Genomic DNA, 12,472 nt, shown 5'->3' with positions numbered 1-12,472 from the left:
ACTGTTAATATATTTACTTTAATAATTCACGTATGGTTTCTTTTGTTTATTTTATCACAGGTGGTGGTTGACTGCCCTTCTGGGCTTTGGTGGGTGGAGCAGCCAAATATTTATTAATTGGATGGACGTTTCTCTATCTCTCCTCTAGGTGTCGCTGGGGACAATAAATAAGCAATTATTCTATTGTGCAAGATATATGGTTAGGATTGTGTGTAATTGCACTGCAGCAATTGTGGGTTTTAGTGTTGTTGTTGATAATAAAGATTTTGTTGGCACAACCAATTTCCATTCTTTTGTCTTTTCATTTATTTGAGAGGGGCTCTGTGTGGGGTACCCAAATATTGCTGCTAGATTAATAAGGTTATGTGAGGTTCTATTTCTCGTTAAACTATAGATGGCATAGTCTGCATCGCGACCTGTACAGTTAAATAGAGAATAGGTCGTGGACGCCACACATGGAAAAAATCCAGTATATTTGTCCAGTACACCGAGATCTCTCGAACGTTTCAATGAGTCAGCCCTTAATAAACACTGTCCGTGTTCATTTCTGTGTAAATGACGTTGTCTATACACAATACCTGCCATGTAAGCCTATTGGTATCAAACCGATCACAATTAATGTGATCCGTGTTTTCAGTCAGATTGATAGTTTTAATCAATCGTCGAAAAAGCAGCAGTGCTTTGCAACTGTAGTTCGTCTTGCGTACCTTTAGGTAAGATACCCACTCAGAACGTGTCCGCTTCCTCCAGCCCCCTAAGGAACACTGGAGGGGTCATCAATAACAGCGAGCAGTTGGCCAAAAACAACACTCACTGTCTCCTTCACGCTCAAAAGCGAACACTCTCACTCTTCCTCGTGGATAGCGAGTCCAAACACTTTAAAAACGCATTTCGCTTTCAAATCGCTATAGAAATGATCCCTGAAAGTATTGTTTTATGGGCAAGTGGCGACCGTCTCCCTCCAACTCTGAGTGGCACCGGTAGCTGTGCCGCTGACAAATTAACAGGAACTTTCATGTAATGCAATTGCTGTTGCCCAGTGAGGTGTTACAACAACATTTCAAACTCATTCCAGACTGCAGGCGGTTAAAAGCTTAATTGGGCTCAAGTTTCTCGTATGATTTGAAATGTAGGAGCCAGTTGCCTCATTTGCATTGTCTGCCTTCCTCCTTTGCACTGTGAAGTCTATCAAATTTGTGCTTAAAATCTGAATACGATTCCCATTTGAATCCTGTATATTTGGTTTCCATTTTAGCAATATGCATACACACTGTTCTGTCGAGCTCCCAGGGTGTTATCCAATAAGACACCATAATCGGTTAGAACGTTTGGCTGTTAATCGAAATTTTGGTGTTTCAAGCCCACGCAGGGATGATGCTTTTTGCATTTCTTAATCGCATTAGAAAATGGCACTATAATACGTTTTTATTTCCTCCAATTACACTGAAGAAAAAATGTGCTGTGTTTTTTTTAATTCAAAAAATTAATTGAAAAAAAAAAAAAAACCTAGTCGTGCTGTTTGCAAAAACCCGGTATCGAAGCAGGGACCATTACAGTCTAACGCTCGCCCAACTGAGCTATTTCAGCTTGACGCGTTTTTTCTATCGAGACAGCATTCTTTTCGTCAATCGCCTTTTTGTTAAGCCAGTAAACCTGCATGTAATGAGAAACGTTCAACAGTTCGGAAACACCACAATAGAATCAAATGCCTTTGCAAATGTGTTTCCAAACTGTTAGTTTTTCTCCCAAATGCGGTTTCTCAAAAAATGGTTTTGCCTACTTTTTAGTATTATTATTACTTTTTCTAGAGTAAGACAAAAAGGCAAACATCCAGGAAATAGTTAAACACTGCTACAGCGCTTGAACTGTCTCAACAAACGTTTAGCTCTAAAACGTGTACATTAAAAGTCTATTAACATCTTCAACACAATCATCTGTTTTCCAATAGCGGTTAATCCACATGGTGATCAATAAAGTGAATGCTGGCTTTGTTCACATATTGGCAAGATGTTTTCACGATTCACGCATATTCTGAACAAGCACACTAGAATATGGTAATGAAAGGACAGGAAAATAACTGCTTTATTGGCTCTGGTCTTGTAGCGTCACCTTGATTACTGTCCGTAAGAAAGTGGCATTAATCAAAAACCTAATTATGTAAGGTTCCCAATGTGCAAATACGCAGCATATTTAAGGAAACCACAGCATTTGTAATGGTGCCAAAATGAACAATCTTTAACAAAATGAACCGAAGCGATATGAAGTACAACCAGTAATATTTCAGACTTCCTGAGCTTTAAACATGTATTAACAATGAACACATACAATCAATTAAAAACAAAGCTTACGTAGTCGGCAGGATTCGAACCTGCGCGGGGAAACCCCAATGGATTTCAAGTCCACCGCCTTAACCACTCGGCCACGACTACATGATCGCACGATTATTTGTGAAAATATCCAAAAGAAGTAAACGAAACCCGCAGTAATGCTGTAGATGGCAGTATAGGTTAACTAATGAACCGAAGTCAAATGCCTTTGTTGAAACTGTCAGATTTGTACAAGGCAAGCACACGTGGGAAATGTAAATAGAATATAATTTTTGTTAACGTTCATAATAATGAATACATCTTTATTTCAAAACGTAGCTATTTAACTGATCTTTTCAAAAAACACCCCCATCCACAAAAACAAAGTAGTTATTTATTTGAACTGAAAAATTCACTTGCTTCATGGCTGCTGCCAGAGCACTCGAGAACGTTCTGGCTAGCTTGAGCGGAATAAGCAGATAACAAGATCTACAAAATATCACATGCCAATAAAACTTACCATAATTATGTTCATTTTATTATTATTTATTTAGCAGACGCCTTTATCCGTGGAGACTTACAGAGACTAGGGTGTGTGAACTATGCATCAGCTGTAGAGTCACTTACATTTACATCTCACCCGAAAAACGGAGCACAAGGAGATTAAGTGACTTGCTCAGGGTCACACAATAAGTCAGTGGCTGAGGTGGGATTTGTGCCTGGGGACCTCCTGGTTACAAGCCCTTTATTTTTAACCACTGGACCACACAGCCTCCTATAACAAAATCACACCCCAGATGGGACTCGAGACCACAATCCATGGCTTAGAAAGCCAGTGCCTTATCCATTAGACCACAAGGGCTGACACGAAAAGCACTTTTGGTAGTAATAAAGAAAGTCGGAACAATAGTATCGTGGTTTAATACAACATATCCAAGCCATCGTTGGTGTTCAAACACAGCAGAGTGTTACATTGGGAAAGTGCCGTACTTGTCAGTACGTATTTGACATTCATGTGGGAAGATTTAAGATTGTGAAGAAGTTTAAATATGCTGCGTATTTGCGCATTGGGAACCTTACATAATTAGGTTTTTGATTAATGCCACTTTCTTACAGACAGTAATCAAGGTGACGATACAAGACCAGAGCCAATAAAGCAGTTATTTTCCTGTCCTTTCATTACCATATTCTAGTGTGCTTGTTCAGAATATGCGTGAATCGTGAAAACGTCTTGCCAATATGTGAACAAAGCCAGCATTCACTTTATTGATCACCATGTGGATTAACCGCTATTGGAACACAGATGATTGTGTTAAAGATGTTAATAGACTTTTAATGTACACGTTTTAGAGCTAAACGTTTGTTGAGACAGTTCAAGCGCTGTAGCAGTGTTTAACTATTTCCTGGATGTTTGCCTTTTGGTCTTACTCTGGAAAACGTAATAATAATAATAAAAAGTAGGCAAAACCATTTTTTGAGAAACCGCATTTGGGAGAAAAACTAACAGTTTGGAAACACATTTGCAAAGGCATTGGATTCTATTGTGGTGTTTCCGAACTGTTGAACGTTTCTCATTACATGCAGGTTTACTGGCTTGACAAAAAGGCGATTGACGAAAAGAATGCTGTCTCTTAAGCAAAATCGCGTCAAGCTGAAATAGCTCAGTTGGGAGAGCGTTAGACTGTAACGGTCCCTGCTTCAATACCGGGTTTCTGTAAACAGCACGACTAGCGTTATTTGTTCTTAATTAATTTTTTTAATTAAAAAAACAGCACACTTTTTCTTTAGTGTAATTGGAGGAAATAAAAACGTATTATAGTGCCATTTTCTAATGCGATAAAGAAATGCAAAAAGCATCATCTCTGCGTGGGCTTGAAACACCAAATTTTCGATTAACAGCCGAACGTGCTAACCGATTATGGTGTTTTATTAGATAACACCCAGGGAGCTCAACAGAACAGTGTGTATGCATATTGCCAAAATGGAAACCAAATATACACGATTCAAATGGGAATCGTATTCAGATTTTAAGCACAAATTTGATAGACTTCACAGTGCAAAGGAGGAAGGCAGACAATGCAAATGAGTCAACTGGCTCCTACTTTTTAAATCATACGAGAAACTTGAACCCAATTAAGCTTTTAACCGCCTGCAGTTTGGAATGAGTTTGAAATGTTGTTGTAACACCTCACTGGGCAACAGCAATTGCATTATATGAAAGCTCCTGTTTATTTGTCAGCGGCACAGCTACCGGTGCCACTCAGAGTTGGAGGTTGACGGTCGGCCACTTGACCATAAAACAATACTTTCCGGGATCATTTCTATAGTGATTTGCCAGCGAAATGCGTTTATAAAGTGTTTGGACTCGCTATCCACGAGGAAGAGTGAGAGTGTTCACTTTTGAGCGTGAAGGAGACAGTGAGTGTTGTTTTTGGCCAACTGCTCGCTGTTATTGGTGACCGCTCCAGTGTTCCTTAGGGGGCTGGAGGAAGCGGACAAGTTCTGAGTGGGTATCTTACCAAAAGGTACGCAAGATGAACTACAGTTGCAAAGCACTGCTGCTTTTTCGACGATTGATTAAAACTATCAATCTGACTGAAAACACGGATCACATTAATTGTGATCGGTTTGATACCAATAGGCTTACATGGCAGGTATTGTGTATAGACAATGTCATTTACACAGAAATGAACACGGACAGTGTTTATTAAGGGCTGACTCATTGAAACGTTCGAGAGATCTCGGTGTACTGGACAAATATACTGGATTTTTTCCATGGTGTAATTGTGCCGCCTGTGATAATGCGTTTGAAACTAGAGATAATGTGAGATAATGTCTGTTACTGGCGGATAGCTAACAAATGTACTCAATTATGTTACAACTTTTGTGTCTACGATACATATACAGTTACTGTATTTCTTGCTCTCATTGTATTACTTGTATTGTAACGCTTGAAATGTTTTTGCTTACGATTGTAAGTCGCCCTGGATAGGGGTGTCTGCTAAGAAATAAATAATAATAATAATAATAACATATCTGTAACATTTATGTAATGCCTGTGTGGTTTTTTCATGAAGTTAATTTGCTAACAGACTGTTCTGATTTGTTTCTAACCGTGAAGCGATCGCTCTGTTTGCCGTATATTTTCTGTCTGTAAGAGGAGTGTCCTTGTGATCCCATATAGAATGCGACGAAACAGGTCGCCCTCCTTAATATAAACAGATAAAAAATAAGTTCACACACACACCAGGTGATTTACTGTAGCGTCAGACATTGGAGGTTCAGCAGTGTACTGCAGTGTTGTGCAAAGTCGTCAGTGTAAGTCAGGATGGCCGAGCGGTCTAAGGCGCTGCGTTCAGGTCGCAGTCTCTCTGGAGGCGTGGGTTCAAATCCCACTTCTGACAAATCTGTTTGTTTATTTATTTCTTAAAACGTCCACCGAATGCTTGGTAATTTGATTTGTTTTTCTTGTTAGTATTCAAATCACAAGGTTGTTAAATGAGAGAAAGTCACCGCAAGCCTGCACCTCACCACATCCTTCACACTGTTAAACTGCCTCATTATGACGAGGCCTCTAATGATGCCTTTCCAATACTTTGAATGTGTTATTGTTCAGTTTAACATGAGAACATCTTGGTAGAACAATCATAATGTCCGCAGGACTTATTTTCCTCGCGTTCAAGTATCAAGTTTTGAGTGTGTGGCCGGTTAGCTCAGTTGGTTAGAGCGTGGTGCTAATAACGCCAAGGTCGCGGGTTCGATCCCCGTATGGGCCACTGCTTTTCTTCTTTAAAGAAACCACAGCATTTGTAATGGTGCCAAAATGAACATTCTTTAACAAAATGAACCGAAGCGATATGAAGTACAACCAGTAATACTTCAGACTTCCTGAGCTTTAAACATGTATTAACAATGAGCACATACAATCAATTAAAAACAAAGCTTACGTAGTCGGCAGGATTCGAACCTGCGCGGGGAAACCCCAATGGATTTCAAGTCCATCGCCTTAACCACTCGGCCACGACTACATGCTCGCACGATTATTTGTGAAAATATCCAAAAGAAGTAAACGAAACCCGTAGTAATGCTGTAGATGGCAGTATAGGCTAACTAATGAACCGAAGTCAAATGTCTTTGTTGAAACTGTCAGATCTGTACAAGGCAAGCACACGTGGGAAATGTAAATAAAATATAATTTTTGTTAAAGTTCATAATAATGAATACATCTTTATTTCAAAATACGTAGCTATTTAACTGATCTTTTCAAGAAACACCCCCATCCACAAAAACAAAGTAGTTATTTAATTGAACTGAAAAATTGACTTGCTTCATGGCTGTTGCCAGAGCACTCGAGCACGTTCTGGCTAGCGTGAGCGGACTTAGCAGATAACAAGATCTACAAAATATTTCATGCTAATAAAACATACCATAATTATGTTCGTTTTTATTATACATGGCAACTTACAGAGACTAGGGTGTGTGAACTATGCATCAGCTGTAGAGTCACTTACATTTACATCTCACCCGAAAAACGGAGCACAAGGAGGTTAAGTGACTTGCTCAGGGTCACACAATGAGTCAGTGGCTGAGGTGGGATTTGTACCGGGGGACCTCCTGGTTAAAAGCCCTTTATCTTTAACCACTGGACCACACAGCCTCCTATAACAAAATCACACCCCAGATGGGACTCGAAACCACAATCCATGGCTTAGAAAGCCAGTGCCTTATCCATTAGGCCAAAAGGGCTGACACGAAAAGCACATTTGGTAGTAATAAAGAAAGTGGGAACAATAGTATCGTGCTTTAATACATCATATCCAAGCCATCGTTGGTGTTCAAACACAGCAGAGTGTTACACTGGGAAAGGGCCGTACTTGTCAGTACGTATTTGACATTCATGTGGGAAGATTTAAGATTGTGAAGAAGTTTAAGTATGCTGCGAATTTGCGCATTGGGAACCTTACATAATTAGGTTTTTGATTAATGCCACTTTCTTACGGACAGTAATCAAGGTGACGATAAAAGACCAGAGCCAATAAAGCAGTTATTTTCCTGTCCTTTCATTACCATATTCTAGTGTGCTTGTTCAGAATATGCGTGAATCGTGAAAACGTCTTGCGAATATGTGAACAAAGCCAGCATTCACTTTATTGATCACCATGTGGATTAACCGCTATTGGAACACAGATGATTGTGTTAAAGATGTTAATAGACTTTTAATGTACACATTTTAGAGCTAAACGTTTGTTGAGACAGTTCAAGCGCTGTAGCAGTGTTTAACTATTTCCTGGATGTTTGCCTTTTGGTCTTACTCTGGAAAAAGTAATAATAATAATAAAAAGTAGGCAAAACCATTTTTTGAGAAACCGCATTTGGGAGAAAAACTAACAGTTTGGAAACACATTTGCAAAGGCATTGGATTCTATTGTGGTGTTTCCGAACTGTTGAACGTTTCTCATTACATGCAGGTTTACTGGCTTGACAAAAAGGCGATTGACGAAAAGAATGCTGTCTCGATAGCAAAATCGCGTCAAGCTGAAATAGCTCAGTTGGGAGAGCGTTAGACTGTAACGATCCCTGCTTCGATCCCGGGTTTTTGCAAACAGCACGACTAGGGCTATTTTTTCTTAATTAATTTTTTGAATTAAAAAAACAGCACATTTTTTCTTCAGTGTAATTGGAGGAAATAAAAACGTATTATAGTGCCATATTCTAATGCGATAAAGAAATGTAAAAAGCATCATCTCTGCATGGGCTTGAAACACCAAAATTTCGATTAACAGCCCAACGTGCTAACCGATTATGGTGTTTTATTACATAACACCTTGGGAGTCTCAACAGAACAGTGTGTATGCATAGAGCTAAAATGGAAACCAAATATATACAATTCAAATGGGAATAGTATTCAGATTTTAAGCACAAATCTGATAGACTTCACAGTGCAAAGGAGGAAGGCAGACAATGCAAATGAGGCAACTGGCTCCTACTTTTTAAATCATACGAGAAACTTGAACCCAATTAAGCTTTTAACCGCCTGCAGTTTGGAATGAGTTTGAAATGTTGTTGTAACACCTCACTGGGCAACAGCAATTGCATTATATGAAAGCTCCTGTCTATTTGTCAGCGGCACATCTACCGGTGCCACTCAGAGTTGGAGGGAGACGGTCGGCCACTTGCCCATAAAACAATACTTTCCGGGATCATTTCTATAGTGATTTGCCAGCGAAATGCGTTTATAAAGTGTTTGGACTTGCTATCCACGAGTAAGAGTGAGAGTGTTCACTTTTGAGCGTGAAGGAGACAGTGAGTGTTGTTTTTGGCCAACTGCTCGCTGTTATTGGTGACCCCTCCAGTGTTCCTTAGGGGGCTGGAGGAAGCGGACACGTTCTGAGTGGGTATCTTACCTAAAGGTGCGCAAGACGAACTACAGTTGCAAAACACTGCTGCGTTTTCGACGATTGATTAAAACTATCAATCTGACTGAAAACACGGATCACATTAATTGTGATCGGTTTGATACCAATAGGCTTACATGGCAGGTATTGTGTATAGACAATGTCATTTACACAGAAATGAACACGGACAGTGTTTATTAAGGGCTGACTCATTGAAACGTTCGAGAGATCTCGGTGTACTGGACAAATATACTGGATTTTTTCCATGTCGTAATTGTGCCGCCTGTGATAATGCGTTTGAAACTAGAGATAATGTGAGATAATGTCTGTTACTGGCGGATTGTTTACAAATGTACTCAATTATGTTACAACTTTTTTGTCTACGAAACATATCTGTAACATTTATGTAATGCCTGTGTGGTTTTTTTTTTCATGAAGTTAATTTGCTAACAGACTGTTCTGATTTGTTTCTAACCGTGAAGCGATCGCTCTGTTTGCCGTATATTTTCTTTCTGTAAGAGGAGTGTCCTTGTGATCCCATATAGAATGCGACGAAACAGGTCGCCCACCTTAATATAAACAGAAAAAATATAAGTTCACGCACACACCAGGTGATTTACTGCAGCGTCAAACATTGGAGGTTCAGCAGTGTACTGCAGTGTTGGGCATTGTCGTCGGTGTCAGTCAGGATGTCCGAGCGGTCTAAGGCGCTGCGTTCAGGTCGCAGTCTCTCTGGAGGCGTGGGTTCGAATCCCACTTCTGACAAATATTTTTGTTCATTGATTTCTTAAAATTTGTTTTTCTTGTTAGTATTCAAATCACAAGGTCGTTAAATGAGAGAAAGTCACCGCAAGCCTGCACCTCACCACATCCTTCACACTGTTAAACTGCCTCATTATGACGAGGCCTCTAATTATGCCTTTCCGATACTTTGAATGTGTTATTGTTCAGTTTAACATAACATCTTAGTAGAACAATCATAATGTCCGCAGGACTTATTTTCCTCGGGTTCTAGTAAGAAGCTTTGAGTGTGTGGCCGGTTAGCTCAGTTGGTTAGAGCGTGGTGCTAATAACGCCAAGGTCGCGGGTTCGATCCCCGTACGGGCCATGGCTTTTCTCCTTTAAGGAAACCACAGCATTTGTAATGGTGCCAAAATGAACAATCTTTAACAAAATGAACCGAAGCGATATGAAGTACAACCAGTAATATTTCAGACTTCCTCAGCTTTAAACATGTATTAACAATGAACACATACAATCAATTAAAAACAAAGCTTACGTAGTCAGCAGGATTCGAACTGCGCGGGGAAACCCCAATGGATTTCTAGTCCATCGCCTTAACCACTCGGCCACGACTACATGCTCGCACGATTATTTGTGAAAATATCCAAAAGAAGTAAACGAAACCCGCAGTAATGCTGTAGATGGCAGTATAGGCTTACATAATGAACCGAAGTCAAATGCCTTTGTTGAAACTGTCAGATTTGTACAAGGCAAGCATACGTGGGAAAAGTTAATACAATATACTTTCTGTTAACGTTCATAATAATGAATACATCTTTATTTCAAAATACGTAGCTATTTAACTCATCTTTTCAAAAAACACCCCCATCCACAAAAACAAAGTAGTTATTTATTTCAACTGAAAAATTGACTTGCTTCATGGCTGTTGCCAGAGCACTCGAGCACGTTCTGGCTAGCGTGAGTGGACTTAGCAGATAACAAAATCTACAAAATATCACATGCTAATAAAATGTACCATAATTATATTCGTTTTTATTATACATGGCGACTTACAGAGACTAGGGTGTGTGAACTATGCATCAGCTGCAGAGTCACTTACAGTTACATCTCACCCGAAAACAGAGCACAAGAAAGTTAAGTGACTTCCTCAGGGTCACACAATGAGTCAGTGGCTGAGGTGGGATTTGTACCGGGGGACCTCCTGGTTAGAAGCCCTTTATCTTTAACCACTGGACCACACAGTCTCCTATAACAAAATCACACCCCAGATGGGACTCAAAACCACAATCCATGGCTTAGAAAGCCAGTGCCTTATCCATTAGGCCACAAGGGCTGACACGAAAAGCACATTTGGTAGTAATAAAGAAAGTGGGAACAATAGTATCGTGGTTTAATACATCATATCCAAGCCATCTTTGGTGTTCAAACACAGCAGAGTGTTACATTGGGAAAGGGCCGTACTTGTCAGTACGTATTTGACATTCATGTGGGAAGATTTTTGATTGTGAAGAAGTTTAAATATGCTGCGTATTTGCGCATTGGGAACCTTACATAATTAGGTTTTTGATTAATGCCACTTATTTACGGACAGTAATCAAGGTGACGATACAAGACCAGAGCCAAAAAAGCAGTTATTTTCCTGTCCTTTCATTACCATATTCTAGTGTGCTTGTTCAGAATATGCGTGAATCGTGAAAACGTCTTGCGAATATGTGAACAAAGCCAGCATTCACTTTATTGATCACCATGTGGGTTAACCGCTATTGGAACACAGATGATTGTGTTAAAGATGTTAATAGACTTTTAATGTACACATTTTAGAGCTTTTTGTAAACAAAGAGCACTTTCCACGATTTAAGATGCTTTCGAGAGACATAATATTTGAATTGGCCGCCGAAACTGGGGAATAAAACTGCCTGTGATCAAAGTGGGCAGAAAAGTTGCATACTTTGCATAACGTATTTGGGAGAAAAGAAAACGGATCATCTCTGATTTACGACGTTTCCATGGTTTGGCCCGGCCACTGCCGTGTGGCTGGTTAAAACGATGAGTTCAGTTTTTTTTTCTGCTGCTAGGTAATTGAGGTATGCTGCAACAGCAGCAGAGTGGCGCAGCGGAAGCGTGCTGGGCCCATAACCCAGAGGTTGATGGATCGAAACCATCCTCTGCTAGATTGTTTTTCTTCTGTTTGCAAAGCAGTTTTTCTAAAATATCAACTGAAGGCAAGACTTCATATTATATTCGCAATCAGGGAAATGTGCACATTACTGGACACATTTAAATCGACAACTGACCTAGAAAACGTTAGGTTTTCTATCAAATTCGTTTCTTTACAAATTACATTGCTTTCTTTTCTTTTTAAATTGTTCCCAGAAAGACCAAAAGATAAAGCCCTTGGGAATACGTCAATATTGCCAGCTCCTGCATATGTCAGCTCTTGAACTCTCTTAAAAATTGAGCTCTAAAACGTTTGCTTTGCAAGTTAATTAACAACCGTAACACTCAATAGCGTTTAATCCATGCGTTAATTAAATTCGGTTATTGATTTGTTCACATATTACAATGCTGTTTTCAGGATTCCCGCATATTCTGAACATGCACAATGTAATATGGCAATGGAATGACAGGGAAACCACAGCTTTTTTCCCTCTGGTCGTATTTAGTCACGCTGACTACTATCCATATGAAAGTGCCGCAGTCACCTAAAGGATAAGGCACTAGCCTCCTAAACCAGGGATTGTGGTTTGGTCAATGTTTTATTAAAAACAAACTGTGTGTATTTGTTCTTGGTCTGTGATATGTTTATAGAACTTGGTACTTTACACAAAGTAGTTTTGGCCAAGTAGTTAAGGTGATGTACTTAAAAGATGTTGGAGTTTCCCCGCTCATGTTCACAATCTGCCGACTATGTGCCCCTTTTTTATGTTTTCTTTGTTAATTTGTAAAGGTCTGTTAAGCTTTAAGGCATCAATCATTACTTGCTGTACTTTAAGTTTCTTCAAAACTAGTATTTGTAGAGCTGTTTTC

The 12,472-nt window shown here is 39.6% G+C and overlaps 10 non-coding genes across 10 annotated transcripts; 6 read left to right on the top strand and 4 right to left on the bottom strand.

Moving 5' to 3' along the window:
• Nucleotides 1-721: 721 nt before the first annotated feature.
• On the bottom strand, nt 722-936 carry LOC117969580 (small nucleolar RNA U3). Its single transcript, XR_004662603.1, has one exon. It is a non-coding gene; the product is annotated as a small nucleolar RNA U3 (small nucleolar RNA).
• A 1,411-nt stretch (nt 937-2,347) lies between these two features.
• Nucleotides 2,348-2,429, bottom strand: trnas-uga (transfer RNA serine (anticodon UGA)). The gene has a single exon. It is a non-coding gene; the product is annotated as a tRNA-Ser (tRNA).
• Nucleotides 2,430-4,602: 2,173 nt separating this feature from the next.
• On the top strand, nt 4,603-4,817 carry LOC117969582 (small nucleolar RNA U3). The gene has a single exon (XR_004662605.1). It is a non-coding gene; the product is annotated as a small nucleolar RNA U3 (small nucleolar RNA).
• Nucleotides 4,818-5,628: 811 nt separating this feature from the next.
• On the top strand, nt 5,629-5,710 carry trnal-cag (transfer RNA leucine (anticodon CAG)). Its single transcript has one exon. It is a non-coding gene; the product is annotated as a tRNA-Leu (tRNA).
• Nucleotides 5,711-6,008: 298 nt separating this feature from the next.
• On the top strand, nt 6,009-6,082 carry trnai-aau (transfer RNA isoleucine (anticodon AAU)). The gene has a single exon. It is a non-coding gene; the product is annotated as a tRNA-Ile (tRNA).
• Nucleotides 6,083-6,252: 170 nt separating this feature from the next.
• Nucleotides 6,253-6,334, bottom strand: trnas-uga (transfer RNA serine (anticodon UGA)). The gene has a single exon. It is a non-coding gene; the product is annotated as a tRNA-Ser (tRNA).
• Nucleotides 6,335-8,487: 2,153 nt separating this feature from the next.
• Nucleotides 8,488-8,702, top strand: LOC117395688 (small nucleolar RNA U3). The gene has a single exon (XR_004543619.1). It is a non-coding gene; the product is annotated as a small nucleolar RNA U3 (small nucleolar RNA).
• Nucleotides 8,703-9,384: 682 nt separating this feature from the next.
• On the top strand, nt 9,385-9,466 carry trnal-cag (transfer RNA leucine (anticodon CAG)). Its single transcript has one exon. It is a non-coding gene; the product is annotated as a tRNA-Leu (tRNA).
• Nucleotides 9,467-9,735: 269 nt separating this feature from the next.
• Nucleotides 9,736-9,809, top strand: trnai-aau (transfer RNA isoleucine (anticodon AAU)). Its single transcript has one exon. It is a non-coding gene; the product is annotated as a tRNA-Ile (tRNA).
• A 170-nt stretch (nt 9,810-9,979) lies between these two features.
• trnas-uga (transfer RNA serine (anticodon UGA)) lies at nt 9,980-10,060 on the bottom strand. Its single transcript has one exon. It is a non-coding gene; the product is annotated as a tRNA-Ser (tRNA).
• Between the last annotated feature and the right edge of the window lie 2,412 nt (nt 10,061-12,472).

Source organism: Acipenser ruthenus, chromosome 32 (assembly GCF_902713425.1).
Source record: "Acipenser ruthenus chromosome 32, fAciRut3.2 maternal haplotype, whole genome shotgun sequence".
In the NCBI taxonomy this organism is placed as follows: Eukaryota; Metazoa; Chordata; class Actinopteri; order Acipenseriformes; family Acipenseridae; genus Acipenser; species Acipenser ruthenus.
The sequence above is the reverse complement of the archived record's forward strand: the minus strand, read 5'-3'. Positions and strand labels throughout refer to the sequence as shown.